Genomic DNA, 17,517 nt, shown 5'->3' on the forward strand with positions numbered 1-17,517 from the left:
GACACTGGGGAGTGGGACAGGGACTAAAACTACTCATCCAGTGTCTGTGTCCTTCATGATGGGAAGGAACCCTTCTCGGCTACAGAATAGAATGTGTTAGAGCAGCTTAATTGCTGGCTTATTTGTTAATGCTCCCAATGTTAGCTAGGATCTTCAGCCAAACTCTCCCTGGGGACCCACTCCTCCGAGCATCCTACCGGGGCTCCAACTTCCTGGTACTTACTCCCCCACAGAGCAGGCTGCGGGGATTTTTCATGGGATTAAAGAATAACTATTCTGAAGGTCTCACTATGAGTAAGCAAAAGCTCACTGGGGCAGAGGCGCTTCAGGCTCAAAGTCAGTAACTTGAATTTGGGCGGCCTGATCTCACAGTGTGCTGCCGGGCCAGAGAGAAGCCATAGAGCTGAGTCCTGGATCCCTACATTTGGGGTCTGCCACTGTGGACAGGAATAGGCCAGTCTCTGCATGGGGTTTCTTCATTTTTGCAATTCTAAGTTCTCAGTTGTTTAATCCAAATTAGCTGGAACTATGGGGTGGTGAGTGGGTGGCCTGGAAAGACCTGAATTCTGGGCTGTGGGTTCAGCATTTGGCCCTGACCATGATTCACGGGGAAATTCTTTTAAAAACATAAACCTTATTGCTCTGTGCCAGACATTTCAAGGCTGTTGGCAGTTGCTAACATTCGCTAAGCATTACTACTTTGCTTAGGCAGGCCCTGTGCTGTGTGTTTGACAGGTGTTGTTTCATGTCACCCTCATTAACAGCCCTTCAAGGTAGGTATTATATCCCCATTCTACAGATTCAAAACTGAGATGCAGAGGTTGGAAAATAGCATAAAGTCAAATAATTAGAAGGTGGGATAAATGAGACTTGAATGCAAGTCTGATAGATGCCCAAGCCTGTGCATTTAGTAGAACAGAAGAAAAACATCAGCAAATTCTCTGCTTTCCCCCAAACTCAGTGAAATCAGTGGGAATAGGAGTGCTTCCCTTTTCCAGGTAACATAGTTGCCAAACTCCAATACCTTGGAAAAGGGGTGTGAATTTGCCTCCAGAGTTGCCTCAGGGAGGGAGGCTTGTGCTGGTGACACAGCCAGCACCATGGGGCTGGTACTGCCTGGTGTTGGCAGAAATAAGGTCCCAGCAAAACTTGTTCTGTGAGAAAAGGGGTGTGAGGACTCTCAAAGGAAAGTCTAGATTCACTTGTTTGTATAAAGTGGCAATTGCAACAGCCTTGGTGAGATTTTTGCCCTGTGACCCAGACTGTGAATGTTTGCTGCAGAGTTTGCTTTAGGCAGGAGGACTTGGGTTGGGCCTTATCCAGGACTGAGGTCAAGGTTGGGTAGAGCCCAACAGATGTGCTTTCCAGATTGGTCAGCTTCTCTCCTATCTGCCATCCCACACCTGACCCAGCTCTTTACTTCACAGGCCCCAGGACAGACCGGCCTGAGAGCTGAAGGGATTTGCCCAAAGTCAGAGCTCCTCTTTGTCCCTGGTAAATGGACACATGGAGAACATTGTGGGGGAGGTCTGCCCTCCCAGTTACTTCTGTTGGCACTTAACTCTCCTTTTGTGTTAAAGTTTCTCTTCCAGAAACAGACACTTTAGTAAGTGCAGTTATTTGTTGGAGTTTTGCCCCTCTTTTCTTCCCCCAGGGACTGTGATGAGCTTCCAAGTGAGTCAGTGCAGCCTGACTTGAGAATGCCTGAGGGGTCAGGCCAGGCCAACAGGTTATTTATTCAGAAAATGTTTGTGGAGCTCCACTCCCAGAGCTGGAGGCGACTGAGGTAACACCACCACCCTTGCCAGCGAAAGAGCTACCACTTAGGTGGAGGCCACCTACTGATCAGGCGACCTAAGGTACTGTTTCAGAGGATGACTGGGGTATTCCTGGAGCAGAACTGGTGTTAACTCACCCAGGGAGGACTCTGCAGGGGCAATGAACCAGCTGGGAATGGAAGAATGAGCCAAGGAGCCGGTGAGGGGTTCCAGGTTGCAGAGAAGTGACAGTTTGGGGACTACACCTAGTCCAGTGCCTGGAGCAAGAGCTGGAAGAGGGGAGAGATGAGGCTGGAGAGGAAGGCAGGGCCGGGACCTGTAAATCTTGATGAAAACACTGGGACATTTTCATGAGAGTAACAGGGTGTGAGGCCTCAGGTCCATCTCTCTCTCTTGCTTAAAAATGATCTCAGAGAGGAAAGGAAGAAGGGAAAGGAGAGAGAGAAAGAGAAAGAAACATCAGTGTCAGAGAGAGACATCGATCGGTTGCCTCCCATACATGCCTTGACCTGGAATTGAACCCGCAACCTAGGTATGTACCCTGACCAGGAAATCGAACCTGTCACCTTTTTAGTGTGCAGGACGATGCTCCAGCCAACTGAGTCACACCGGCCAGGGCTCAGGTCCACATCTTGTTTGCAATCTAAGCATGTCTGACTGTTTACAAAAGAATGCATTGTTCTAAGAACTCTGGAGGCAGAATAAGTCAGGGCCTCTAGGCCAGGGATCGTAACTAGCCCTGGTGCTTCACACTGGCCAACACACCAGCCTTTGCCCTTGGACATCGTTTGGTACCAGACACCGGGGCCAGGAAAGCTGCTGTGCATCCCACTGCTCTGTGCTTTCTTTCCTGCCACCAGTCACAACACACACTAGATGACATTACTGTGGGCTCAGGCTCTTACCAGCACTGCAGGGAAGGGCTCAGTCCTTAAATGTCAAATATCATATATTTTGTATATATTTTTTCCTAAATGGCACTACCTTCTTGCATGTTGCTATTATGAAAGTAATATGTTTCTTAGTGAAAAATAAAAATCCCAGAAGTGTATACAATAGAAAGTGGAATTTCCTGCCTCACTCATAATCCCATTTCCCCAAGAAAACCATTATTCTCCCAGACTTTGAAAGAAGTGCATATATATGTGTGCCCAGACAGTATCCCAAGTAAAAGCAGGTTCTCAGGCCCCTCAAAATGCCCTTCAGCTCTTCCTGGAAGACCCCAAAAGGGTACCCCACCTGTGTCCGTAAACCTGTCTATTGAATGCGGCTCCACAGGACAACTTCTCCATCCTGCTTCTCGAAGGCTTCTTTTGTAGCCACTGCTCACAGAAGCTTGGAGAATATCGCAGAAGCCAGACACCAAAGTCCATGCCATTGGTGCTGTCTCCAGATGTCACCAAAGTTTCCAGTTCTTGGCTGGCAGAGTTAGGACGTGGGGAAGGGGCCATCTGCTCATAATGTGTCCACCACCCTGTGTCATCGGGGGCTCCAGGCCTGCTCTGCTTAGATCCCAAGCGTTGTACAGCAAACCCAGGCGCTGTATCGGGCTCCCCATGGTGGTCTGTGGGGCTCATGCAGGCTCTCCTCTGGGCTCCCAAGGTGGTGTGCAGGGCTTTTCCAAACACTGCTGGGGCTCTATTGGGTGTCGGGTGGGGCTATCCTCAGTGCTTCATTGGGCTGCCCAAGGTGTTGCGCCGGAGGCTTCTCCGGGTGTATAGGCACTGCTTGGGGCACCTTAGGTGTTGTGCGAAGCTTTCCACACTGGGCTCCCCGAGGTGTTTCTTTGGCGCTGCGCATGCTCCCTAGGTGTGAGGAGGGCCTCCGGGGCATTTCTCACGGCTCTCCCACACCGCCGCGCTGGGCTTGCCTGGCACTGCATCTGCTTCCCAAGGTGTGGCGCTGCGCTCTTCCAGCACTGCTCAGGGCTCTCCTAGGGGCCGTGCGGGGCCTCACGTTCACTGCCCCGGGCTCCCTAACACGTTGCGTTGGGCTATGGTAGGCGCTGACCTGGGCTTCACAAGGTTTTGCATGGGATTCTGGAAGGCGCGGCAATGGGGGCTTTTCACGGTGTTGGGCTGGGCTCTTCCATGCATTGCGCGGGGCTCTCCCAGCAGCTCCACAGGCTCCCAAAATGTCGCATGGGGCTCTGGCAGTTGATGCGCGAGGCTTCCCAAGATTTGGCGCAGGGCTCTCCCAGGCATTGTGCCAGGCTCCCCCCAGCGTCCCCGGGCTCTCCAAGCTGTTGCGTGGGGTTCTAGCAGGCACTACGTGGATCCTCCCAAGTTTTTGTCCAGGGCTCCTCCAGGCACTCCTCGGGGCTCTCCCTGGCAGTTGCGTGATACTGTCTCTGGGGCTGCACTGGGCTCCCCAGTTGTTGTCTGGGGCGCAGACAGTGCTGCTCGGGGCTTATCAAGGGGTTTCGAAGCGCTCTTTGAGGCTTGTGCGAACCTGTTTCAGGCGCTGCACTGGGCTCCCCAAGGTGGTGTGCTGGGCTCTGGCCGGTGTTGCTAAGGCTTCTGAAAGTCTCACACAGGGCCAACAGGCACTGCTCCGGACTCTCCCAGATGCTGTGTGGGTCTCTCTTAGGTGCTGCACTGGGCTCCCCAAGTTTTTTGCGGGGATCCCCAGGAGCTGCTCGTTTTACTGTTGGAGAAGTAAAAAGTTGACTGAAAATAAATAATATCCAGAAAATGTGAAAAATAGTATAACCCAGAAATGGACTAATTTATAGTCATATAAATCATGTTTTTCTTTTAACAATGTTCACAACATATAGTTTTAAAAAAGACTTCTAAAGAGTTGTATAAATGATTATAATTTTATGTTTTAATTATACATTAAAACATTATTCATGCCCTAGCTGGTTTGGCTCGGTGGATAGAGTGTCGGCCTACGGACTGATGAGTCTCCGGTTCAATTCCGGTGAAGGGCACATGCCTGGGTTGTGGGCTCCATCCCCCGTGGGGCTGTGCAGGAGGCAGCCTATGAGTGATTCTCTCTCATCATTGATGTTTCTATCCCTCTCCCTCTCCCTTCCTCTCTGAAATTAATAAAAATATATTAAAAAATTATTTATGTAATGTACAGACAAAAATACTGAAAAGGAAGACTTGAAAGACATAAAATGCCAGCAGTGGCTGCTGGTGGGTGAATACGTGATGCCCATTTAGTCAATGGGAAATTTTGCAGTATCCCAATTTTCTACAAGGAATATGCACTACTTAGGCAAATTGGAAAAAAAAATTAGGTTTTTGTTTGATTTTAAGAGTGTCATTGACCACCCTGGTGCAGTTAGGCTTTCATCATTCCTGCCAGAAAAGGATAAAAGAATAAAATGTTCCTAGATTTTTTTTAAAGTGCCATAATTAGACAATACTTCAAAAACAATTTAAAAATGACTTAGAGTTCTCTAATAGTATTGCTAACAAGGTTTTTAAGGAATTAAAATTATAAAAAAAAAAGTTGTGGGTTATTTGAAAGGGAACAATCTTTCCACACTAAACTATGATCCCTGATTATTACACTAAGAGAAAACCTGAAGCAATCTTCAGCCTTTGAGATGTTGACTAATGGTGCACTTCTCAAGCTTCCCTGTTCAGACTCATGGAGTCTCTTTCCCAGTTGGGCTGTAGGATGGGGAGATATGAAGTCTCCCACCCAAGAACCCTGGCTTAATAGCCCATGCCTGGGAATGCTGGAGCTACCCACGGCAGGGTCTCCATGGAGGGTGAGAGGAACTCCCAGTGCACACCTCTGAAGGGTGTGGCTGACACCGCTGGCTCCTGGATCAGCTGGGGTAGACGGACCTTCTGGGTCATTACTGTGCATAGATGTGAAGCTGTAAGGGTCCCCCCATGTAAAGGTGAATACAGGTATATCTTGGAGATACTCTGGTTCTACTCCAAGGCATCACATTAAAGCAAACATTGCAATAAAGCGAGGCACATATTTTTTTTTTTTGTTTCCCAGTGCATATAGAACTTATATTTGAAATACACAGTAGTCTGTTATGTGTGCATTAACATTATGCCTAAAAAATGATGCAGCCCTAGCCTATTTGGCTCAGTGGCTAGAGCATCAACCTATGGACTGAAGGGTCCCAGGTTTTCGATTCTGGTCAAGGGCACATGCCCGGGTTTCAGGCTCGATCCCCAGTGTGGGGCGTGCAGGAGGTAGCCAATCAATGATTCTCTCTCATCACTGATGTTTCCATCTCTCTCTCCCTCTCCCTTCTTCTCTGAAATCAATTAAAAAATGTTTAAAAATGATGCATACACCTTAATTTAAATATACTTTATTGCTAAAAATACTAACCATCATCTGAGCCTTCAGCAAGTTATAATCTTTTTGCTGACAGAGGGTCTTTCTTCGATGTTGATGGCTGCTGACTGATCAGGGTGGTGAATGCTGAAGGCTTGAGTGGCTGTGGCAATTTCTTAAAACACCACAGTAAAGTTTTCTGCTTCCACTGACTCTTCCTTTCAGGAACAATTGTTCTATAGACTGTGATTCTGTTTCATAGCATTTTACTCACAGTAGAACTTTTTTCAGTATTAGTCAATCCTTTCAAACCTGGTGCTGCTTTATGAACTAAGTTTATGTAATATTCTAACTTCCTTACTGTAATTTCAAAAATCTTTACAACATCTTCACCAGGAGTAGATTCCATTTAAAAAATAGAATCTCTCTATCCTCATCTATAAAAAAATACCTCCTCACCCATTAAAGTTTTATCATAAAATTACAACAATTCAGTCACATTTTCAGGCTCTGCTTCTAGTTCTACTTCGCTTGCTATTTCCACCACATCTGCAGTTACTTCTACCACTGAAGTATTAAACAACTCAAAGTCATTCATGAGGGTTGGAATGAACTTCTTCCAAACACTTGTTAATGTTGATATTTTGACTTCTTCCCATGAACCATAAATGCTCTTAATGGCATCTAGAATGGTGAATCCTTTCTAGAGGTTTTCAATCTACTTTGCCTAGATCCATCAGAGGAATCTCTATGGAATCTTTATAAAAAGTACTTATTAAATAAAAAGACTTTAAAATTGAAATTACTCCTTGATCCATGAGTCCAGAATGGATGTTGTGTGAGCAGGCATGAAAACAACATTAATCAGAACTCTTGGCTGATCAGGTGCATTGTCAGTGAGCAGCAATATTTTCAAAGAAATCTTTCTTCTGAGAAGTGGGCTTAAAGTATTCAGTAAACCATGTTGCCAACAGATGTGCTGTGACTCAGGCTTTGTTGTCCGGGAACAGTAGATTTAGCATATTCTTAAGAGCCCTAGGATTTTCAGAATAGTCAATGAGCAATGGCTTCGACTTAAAGTCATTGGCTGCATTAGCCCCTAAGAAGAGAGTCAACCTGTCCTTTGATGCTGTGAAGCCAGGCATTGACTTCTCCTCTTCAGCTATATTGCATTTTCTTCCAATATAGAGCCCCTTTTGCCACATTGAAAATCTGCTGTTTAGTGTAGCCACCTTCATTCATTGTCATAGCTAGATCTTCTGGATAACTTACTACAGCTTCTAGCTCAGCACTTGCTGCTTCCCCTTGCCCTTTTATGGTAAGGAGATGGCTTCTGTTCTTAGACTTCATGAACCAGCCTCTGCTGGCTTCTGCTTTTCTTCTGCAGCTTCCTCACCTCTCTCAGCCTTCACAGAACTGAAGTTAGGGCTTTGCTCTGGATTCAGCTTTGGCTAAAGAGAATGCTGTGGCTGTGTTGATGCTGTATCCAGACCACTAAAGCTTTCTCTGTATCAGCAATAAGGCTGTTCTGCTTTCTTCTTCTTTTTTTTTTTAAAATTAAATCTTTATTGTTCAGATTATTACAGTTGTTCCTCTTTTTTCCCCCCATAGCTTCCCTCCACTTGGTTCCCACCCCACTCTCTGCCCCTACCCCCTTCCCGCCACTGTCCTCATCCATAGATGTATGATTTTTGTCCAGTCTCTTTCCCCACCCCCACACCCCTTTCCCCCCGAGAATAGTCAGTCCACTCCCTTTCTATGCCCCTGATTCTATTATATTCACCAGTTTATTCTGTTCATTAGATTATTTATTCACTTGATATTTAGATTCACTTGTTGATAAATGTGTATTTTTTGTTCATAATTTGTATCTTTACCTTTTTCTTCTTCTTCCTCTTCTTAAAGGATACCTTTCAGCATCTAATCTAATAAAAGACAAACATGGTAATTGACCGTACCTCCGACATGCTTCCCATTGGCTAATTAGGGTGATATGCAAATTAACTGCCAAGAAAGATGGCGGTTAACCACCAACAAAGATGGCGGCATACATAGGCGCAATGCTGGGAGGCAAACTGGGAAGGACGGAAGAAGCTGCCTGCTGCTGATGGTGATTGGAAACCCAGGCAGCAGGTAAGAACTGGGCAGCCTTTGCCCAGCCCCCTAGGCATGATCGGAGAAGCTGGGGCCTTTGCCTGGCCCCCTAGGTATGATCAGAGAAGCGGGGGTCTTTGCCTGCCCCCCCAGGCTTGATCGGAGAAGTGGGGGCATTTGCCAGGACCCCCAGGCTTGATTGGAGAAGCAGGGGCCTTTGCCCTGCCCCCCAGGTGGGATCGGAGAACCGGAGGGTTTGCCCAAACCCCAGGCATGATCAGAGAAGTGGGGGCCTTTGTCCGGCCCCCCAGGCATGATAGGAGAAGCGGGGGCCTTTGCCCGGCCCCCCAGGCATGATCGGAGAAGAGGGGGCCTTTGCCCCGTGATCGGAGAAACGGGGGGCTTTGCCCAGTCCCCCAGGCATGATCGGAGAAGATGGGGCCTTTGCCTGGCCCCCCAGGCGGGATCGGAGAAGATGGGGCCTTTGCCCTGCCCACCAGGCGTGATTGGAGAAGCGGGGGCCTTTGCCCCGCCCCCCCAGGTGTGATCGGAGAAGCAGGGGCCTTTGCCTGGCCCCCCAGCCATGATCGGAGAAGCGGGGGCCTTTGCCCGGCCCCCCAGGCGTGATCGGAGAAGCCGGGTGGGGCAGGGAAGAGGCAGCACTGACACCTAAGTAGATTGCAAGCACCTTTCAAACTGCGCGGGTAAAACCCCATGAGACCAGGTCCTGACGCCCAGGTAGATCTAACTGCAAACCCCCTGAGACTGGGTCCTGGCCGCCAAATAGATCGCGAGCACCTTGCAAACTGCACTGGTAAAACCCCATGAAAACAGGTCCTGACCACCAGGTAGATCGCGAGCACCTTTCAAACTGCAAACCCCATGAGACTGGGTCCTGGCCGCCACGTAGGTCACGAGCACCTTGCAAACTGCACGGGTAAAATCCCATGAGAACGGGTCCTGGCCGCCACGTAGATCTCAAGCACCTTTCAAACTGCAAACCCCATGAGAACAGGTCCTGACCGCCAGGTAGATCATGAGCACCTTTCAAATGCAAACCCCATGAGACCGGGTCCTGACCACCAGGTAGATCGCAAGCACCTTTCAAATGCAAACCCCATGAGACCGGGTCCTGACTGCCATGGAGATCGCGAGCACCTTGCATACTGCGCAGGTAAAACCCCATGAGACCAGGTCCTGACCGCCCACGTAGATCGAACTGCAAACCCCCCGAGACCGGGTCCTAGCCACTACGTAGATCGTGAGCACCTTTCAAACTGCAAAGCCCATGAGACCGGGTTCTGGCCGCCACGTAGATCTTGAACATCTTTCAAACTACGTGGGTAAAACCCATGAGACTGGGTCCTGGCCTTTATGTGTGCTGCCACGTAGATCTTGGGGGGCCAGCAGCCGCCTCTTCCCTGCCTCCCCCCTCCTGTCCCTTGCCGGTGATCAGAGAAGTACCTGTATTTTTTTTCAAAGTACCTGTATTTTTAATAATTTCTTGACAATGTAAAAGAATTTTACATTATGATCCAAGGGTGATGGGGTGAGGAGAAGGAGCAGCAGAAAAATCCAACAAACAAAAAGGGAAACAGAAATGCATGGTAGAAGGGATTTGTAGGGTGGTTAGGGGCATTGCCTAACTAAAATGCAATTGGTTTGTTACTGAGTACTATTCTTGGGAAGACAGCATCCTGACTCCTTCTCTATACAGAATATTGGGAGTAAATATGATGCATCCAGGTGGAAATATGATTAGGGGTTGGAAGACAGACAGGGAAAGAAGAAGTCATAAATAGACACTGAGAGAGTTACTGGCTTGCTGGCTGCAAATACTGAGTCTCCAATAGTGATAGAATAAAAAAGTGGGGGATATCTCTGGAAGATTCAAGAGATAGGGGGCAACTCTTCTATGGTTTTGACTTGCCCAGCAGATTTCCACATACACACGTGTACATGCCTATGTTTGCATGCACACACATATACACATTACTGACTGACCTCCCTGGAAGCACAGAAGAAGAAGAAGCTGCCAGAAGAAGAAGCTGCCCACCTTTGGTCCAGGCGCCAGTGCCTGCTGCTGGCTGATGGACAAGCCACCCACCCGAGGTCCCAGGCTGCAGCCACCCGGAGAAGCTGCCAGCCCTGTGGTCCAGAGTGCCAGCGCCTTTGGCCAGGGAAATGGGTTCCCTCTTCTCCTACTATAGTCATTACTTCAATATTCCCCTTCTGAATTTCTCTCCTGTGCTGCAACCCAACTCCACTTTTCATCGGAAGGATACGGAACAGAGAGAGCAGTGTTAAAAGCTTACATTTTTAAGCTGGTAAGGTTGGTACTTAAACATATACATGGAAAACTAGAGTCCTCCTTAAGGTCACAAAGGCTACAAAGGACAGGGACAGTGCATGACCTATTATATCCAGCAATCCATATGGGGACTGAAAACTTTGCAATGATGACAATTACTGAAGATATGAATCAACTAAAATAGTTGACAGGGACAATTCTTCCATCTTTGAAAATATCTACATCAAATCTGTTTAAATAGATTTGCATCTGCATATTATAACACATTCTGACAAGACCACCACCACCACCAATGTGGTCAGCGTTGTGCCAATAAATGTTTAATAACTGAGGGACACCCCCCCTCTCCGAGTGCACAGATTTTTGTGCACCGGGCTACTAGTTTCATATAATACTGGTTTGGTGGTGATGAACTCTGTTAGCTTTTTCTTATCTGTGAAGCTCTTTATCTGACCTTCAATTCTGAATGATAGCTTTGCTGGGTAAAGTAATCTTGGTTGTAGGTTCTTGCTATTCATCACTTTGAATATGTCTTGCCGCTCCCTTCTGGCCTGCATAGTTTCTGTTGAAAAATCAGCTGACAGTCATATGGGTAATCCCTTGTAGGTAACTGACTTTTTTTCTCTTGCTGCTTTTAAGATTCTCTCTTTGTCTTTTGCTCTTGGCATTTTAATTATGATGTGTCTTGGTGTGGTCCTCTTTGGATTCCTTTTGTTTGGGGTTCTCTGTGCTTCCTGGACTTGTAAATCTATTTCTTTCACCAGGTAGGGGAAGTTTTCTGTCATTATTTCTTCAAATAGGTTTTCAATATCTTGCTCTCTCTCTCCTTCTGGCACCCCTATAATTTGGATGTTGGTACACTTGAAGTTGTCCCAGAGGCTCCTTACACTATCTTCATATTTTTGGATTCTTTTTTCTTTTTGCTTTTCTGGTTGGGTATTTTTTGCTTCTTCGTATTTCAAATCTTTGACTTGATTCTTGGGATCCTCTTGTCTGCTGTTGGATCTCTGTATATTATCCTTTATTTCAGTCAGTGTATGCTTAATTTCTAGTTGGTCCTTTTTCATATCCTCCAGGGTCTCACTAAATTTGTCGGCGGTTTCTAGAAAATTCTTGAAAAACCTTATAACCGTGGTTTTGAACTCTATATCCAGTAGTTTGCTTTCCTCCATTTCTGTCATTTGTGATCTGTTTCTTTGTCTCCACATTTTGGCTGCTTCCCTGTGTTGATAGAGTGGCTTTGTGTGCTAGGTGTCCTATAGGGCCAAGTGGCTCAGCCTCCCCAATTACTTGAGGTGGACACTCTTGGTGCACCCCTTTGTGGGCTTTGTGCACAGTCTCATTGTAGTTAAGCCTTGATTGTTGTAGGTATCACTGGGAGGACTTGACCTCCAGGCCAATTGGCTGTGAGAATCAGCTGTGTCTACAGTGGGAGAACTTCTGTGCTAGAGACACCCTTCTGGGGCAAGACTTGCTTCAGTGGGGCTTTGGTGCTCACAGAGTCTGCCCCCTGAGTGTGTCCCTTATGGATCTGAGGCGTTGTAATCTGGATGGTCCCAATCTGACCACTGGGTACACAGGCTCTTGGATCTCTAAGGAGGTGCTAATTTAGCCTCTGCCTGAGGCTACCCAGCAGGAGCTATGGAGAGATCTGCAGTTTCCTCTTCCTTGTTTGGGGTTTGGAGGTGCCCAGATGAGGCCCAGCTGTGAAGCAATGCAAGCTGCTGTAGGGCCTTCTTTTGGATGTTCTGGGTCTCTCTGACCCAGCTGCAGTTTGTTAGGTAATTTTAGATTGCAAGGGCCAGGCCATTCATATGCAAAAGCCTCTGCACACAGCTTGGGTGGGGCAGGGTCTCAGGGAATCAACAGGGCGGAGCAAACAGCTATGGCTGATCCTCAGCCCTACCCTAAGAGGCCCTGGGTCTCAGTATCCCGTGGTAATCGCTGCAAGCACCTCTGAGAGAAAGCCGCCCTCGAGTTCCAACCAATGCCAGACAGTCCAGTTTCTCCCCGTATGAGTCTGGGTCCTCAGAGATTCACCGGGAACTGGAGTTCGGAGCAGTCGGGAGCTTGAGACTCCCTCCTGATTGAAAAAGACAACCGCGTCCTCAGTTGCCAGCTCTTTCTGTGTGCACCTCCGTACCTCTGCACTTTACTTCTGCACCTCCTCTGAGTCTCAGTGTGCTTTTCTCTTTCCTTCTAGTTGTAGAATTTCCACTCAGCCAGCCTTCCTGTGTTTCTGGATGATGTCTGTTTTGTCTTTTAGTTGTAGTTTTGAAGTGGTTGTGTGAGGCAGCAATTTCAGGTGTTTACCTATGCTGCCATCTTGGTTTCTCCTGATCATCTTCTTCAGATCTTTCAGTATCATGGACGTCAGGCTTTGGTGAGACAAGCTGCTCTGTACGCCCTTTTCCATGGACACATTTGTAATCAAAGTCCCTAAGTGCCCTTGATACAGCCAGAGAGCCATTCACACGCTGAGTCATTACAGAACCACCTGCACTCTGAATCTGTTCTTTTCCCAGCGGATTACTTGACTTGTGATCTTGTATGAAGAAATGAACTTTCCTGTTCCTACAAAGGAAACCTCTCGAGTCTCCACAGTTAGTGAAATAAGTCTGGTGAGGTGAAATGAAGACATCCACAGCTGTTGACCCATTTCTATTTGTACCATGTTTCTTCTCTGACATAGCTCTCATGTGTTCATCAATCTCCAGAAAACCTGTTCTGATTCCATTCTTTACATTTTCAACAGAAGGTGCTCCTGTAGACCCTTTAAAATCCTGGTTATTGGTGATGTGATCTAACAAATGCTCACAGCAGTATTTGGCAACCTGAGAACCAGCATGCCCAGCATACAGAGCAAAGAATGACCATGTTTCAAGTCCACTTGGCAAACCAATCACAGCTGTTTGTGCATCCTCCATTTCAACTCGCCAGCCTCGCATGCTGCTTAGCGCATATCACAACCCATTACCCTACCCATGGGCATTATGTTTTCCATCTTTGGCTTGTCTAACATGCTCCCATTATGTCTTGATCCTTTAGGTCTGGAGCAGCCCTGGGCCAGCAGGTGCCTGGTCGGCTGGTCAAGGCGGCCACGGCCTGAAAGGGGGTGGGATGGGGGTCACCAAAGGGGCTGCGGACCAGGTCAGGCAGGGGATGGGGCAGAGGAGGGGAGGAGCCAGCCTGCCTCCAGGGTCCTGGCTTTCGGCGCCCTCAAGGCTCAGATCATCCGGGCATTGGAGCAGCGGGCAGAGAGCTGGTCCCTCACCCACCGGCTCAGCCACCACGGCAGAGCAGTTGGAAGGAGATCTGTCACTGATATTTTCAAGCATGGCTCCGCTGTTGCTCCATTTGCCCTTTGCCACTGTCTTTAAGGCAACATTTTCTTGGACCTGCTTTTTTTCTGTATATTTTTTACTGGGTTTTCATAGTATTGAGTTTGGCAAGTATTGTTGAGTGTTTTCTGCATGACAGAAGCTGGGGAAAATGAAGAAAAAAGAAAAAGACACCGACTTTTCTATTTGTGAGCTCAGGTGGAGTGGAGACAGACAGCTAAACTGAACTTTCCTCATGAAGGGTGAGGTACTACCTATGCCTGAGCCTTTCCAGTCCATGAAGTTGCTCTACAACCCTCACAACCCCCACACCAGGCATGATAGCTTGCCCCACTCCCTGCTTTGCCCGTGTCCCTGTGATGTTGCAGTTGCTAATTTTCTTCCCAAACCAGCCAGGATGCCATAGTGTGATGCTGAGTATTCACAGCGCACTCCTGGGCTTTCCTAAACTCTATTCTAACCCCAGTTACATGGTTTATAGTTGTGGCCATTGGTAGATTTTTTTTTTTTTTAAGTCAAAACCAGATTAAGCTCTGAGGCTATCAGTGTTGTAAACTCTATAATTATTTGGAAAGTGGCCAGCTGGGAGCAGTGAAGGGTTAAAGTTGTGACTGCCTCTGGAGAAACAGAGGACTCAGCGTCCTCAGGAAACTGTCAGCAGCTGGTGTTCACTGTCCTCCATGACCCAGCATCCTTCTCTTCCACTTCCGTCTCCTACCCTCAGCCCTGCCCGGATTCTGGAGTGTGGCCACGGATAACGTGCTTTAAGAGGCGCTGCTCCATACATGTTAGAACTAGTAGCCCCTCTGAGGGCGTGCAAAGGAGCCTGCCTTGGCAAGAAGTCCATTTGTTCTTGCCCACAAGTCATTTGAAATGGTTTGGTTCAAAACTAGTATTTCTGAAAATTAGTCAGTTTTTATAGGAACAATTAGGTGTCATGTGACCACTGCCTCCTATCGTCACTGCAGAAGACGCACTCGTGAGCTCTGTGGAAATGGCCGGGCCCTGTGCGAATGAGGCCTTGCCATCTTAAACAGCTGCAAAGACATGTGGGATCTCACATCCAACCCAAGATCCACCCTCACCTGCCCTTGCCTCGTCTACTCCTGTCTGAATTGCACCTATGAGGTAGGCTCTCAAATAAGCTGAGCAAACAGATGTGAAACCGAGATTCAAATAATACCCAGGTAACAATGGGTAATGCTCACATGCATTGCCAGTGGGAGTTTCCTTCAAACCCTACAGAGCAGACTTGGCATGAACATCAAGAGGAGTCCATTCACTTTCCCCCAGTTTGAGAATCCTGCCATGACTGGCCCTCCTGTGGCAATGACTCTCACAGAAGCTCACGCAACGACAGGAAGCTGCTTGGCCCCAAATTATGCCTAAAACTATACCAGATGGTGCACACCAGGGCTCAGTGAACATAGAGAGTGTATGATAAATATGTTTGCATTTATTTTCTCCTTAAAAATAAAACAGATGCACATACACATAGAGAAAAGCAGATCCACATACACATACAGAAAGGCAGATCCACTTGACGTGAGAGTGATGTCGAGCTCAAAGCTACTAGCAGGATGCAGTGGGCTTCTATCTCTGTGGTCTGGTGACAAGGGTCACTTTCAGCATCAGGTGTCCCGGTTTGGCTTCCTTCTCAGAAGCCCTTTGGGGATCTGTGTATGCCCACGTGTTCGTTTCTGCTGCCGAGGCCTTACTGATGCTGGCTGGTCGGCTCGGACGGCCACGTGGCAGAGGCTCCTGCCCTTCCCGCTGCCCAGAGCTCCTGTCCTGCTGCAGAGAATGGCCGTGTGGGAGGAGGTCAGACCTGCGGACAGAGACCAGATAGACTTTTGTCATCTCGCTTTTCTGAAGAGATGGTACAACAGCTTTTAAATTTTAAAAGTTAGCCATCGATTAGTCGTTGGAGGAAGCTCAGCCAAGGGCACTGTGATTCTGACAGATGCCCAAGGTTATGGGCTATGCTGTTTCCGTGTCTGTGAACAGTGTGGGCCAGGTGACCCCTCAGGTCTGTCTGTCTCTAAGGTGCAGACGTCATGAGGCTCACACCCTCTTGGTAGTACATGCTCACATCTCAGCGGAAGTTACACCCCTGGGTGGTTTCCAAAGGCTGCCATGGTGTCTTAAGATTTGCTTTTTAGTCCAAAAAAGTTACCAGGTTCTTCCTGTCTTAAAAGCCAAGAAGGCCGAAACCGGTTTGGCTCAGTGGATAGAGCGTCAGCCTGTGGACTGAAAGGTCCCAGGTTTGATTCTGCTCAAGGGCATGTACCTGGGTTGCAGGCACATCCAGTAGGAGATGTGCAGGAGGCAGCTGATCGATGTTTCTCTCTCATTGATGTTTCTAACTCTCTATCTCTCTCCCTTCCTCTCTGTAAAAAGTCAATAAAATATATTAAAAAAAAAAAAAGCCAAGAAGGCAGGTTTGAAATGCTATAGGTCATAGACCATCAGCTCCCCTCACCTGGCCCAGAGAAGGTTTGGTAGTAGCCCTTTAAGAGAGAATATGCCTGGTGGGGGTTGAGAAGACATTGATAGTTGTAGGCAACACTTTTGCTAACCAATTATATATTCTGAGCCATAAAATGGATTCATAACTGCAAATGGCTTTCAAAGAATAATTTTTTATGGGTGTAAACAGCAGGTTAAAGACCTTTCTATGAGAAAGAGTGGCAGGAAAATCTTAGCCAAGCTTACTTTCCCTGGACAGGTACCTTTGCTCAGACATTTCTGGGCCCTCTGGGGAGATGGAGGCAAAATCAACCTGCCAAGTAGCCATTAGGTCTTTACTAGGCAAAGGAAGGGGAAAATTCATCCTAAGCATGGCCTCGGAAGGGAGTATGTCCTATATTAGCAGCATTTGGTTTTTCATACAATTAGAAACTGGTGGGAGGAATGAGAATTTTATGGGAAATAAGGTTTTGCGCATCTTTGCTGGTTGAAATAGTGCTTTGATTTTCTTTGATTTACTCTCCAGGTAAGTCTAGAGAGAATGACTGAGATAATTTGTCCCCTTATCATCCCAGGCTTAAACTAAGGCACCTGGGTCTGGGTGCCTTCTCTCTCTCTCTCTCTCTCTCTCTCTCTCTCTCTCTCACTGGAAAGGGGTGGAAGTGCTCCCTACATGGGCCTGGGGTGTGATGCCAGAGCAAGAACCTGGATGCACCTATCCCATGAGTTATCACTGGCCAGAGTACATACCTTCTATTGCTTCTTCCTCTTTCGTAGTTTCTTAAATGATTTTATAAAGAAAAAAGAGCCCTCTTCCTAAAACAGACCATACTTGCTTTAACCAAATGTGTTTACCATTGAAATCAAGTGCCACTTAACTCTTTTCCTTTGAAATTCAAACACATGACTAGACATAGATGTCAACTATCCCAACAATCAAGACAATTTATTATTCCTCCTATTTTCCCTACTTCTAATTTCCAAAAATCTAAATTCTTTTTGCTGTAAGAAAACACATGTGGGAAAATTCTTTTTAAAACTGCTCTCCCACACCATCCAAAGTGTTTCCTGACTATAAAAGGAACCCCCACCACTACCAATGGAAAGTCCTTTGGCACAGAACTGGGAGAGAGAGGTAGGGGGGAACACGTAGTGTGTGTGGTTGAGTAGGAGGCATATCTGAGCCTTGGAGGCCCTCAGGCCCAGTGGACCAACCAGTGGTCTGGGAAAGAGTGGCGGGTACCTTGGCTTGTTCGCTGGC

The 17,517-nt window shown here is 47.4% G+C and overlaps 1 pseudogene; it reads right to left on the minus strand.

Moving 5' to 3' along the window:
• Nucleotides 1-12,474: 12,474 nt before the first annotated feature.
• Nucleotides 12,475-13,784, minus strand: LOC139002448 (protein phosphatase 1A-like; annotated as a pseudogene).
• Nucleotides 13,785-17,517: the final 3,733 nt, after the last annotated feature.

Source organism: Myotis yumanensis, unplaced genomic scaffold (genome assembly GCF_028538775.1).
Source record: "Myotis yumanensis isolate MYYU_CA2020_CCGP unplaced genomic scaffold, mMyoYum1.0.hap1 SCAF_2, whole genome shotgun sequence".
NCBI classification, from domain to species: domain Eukaryota; kingdom Metazoa; phylum Chordata; class Mammalia; order Chiroptera; family Vespertilionidae; genus Myotis; species Myotis yumanensis.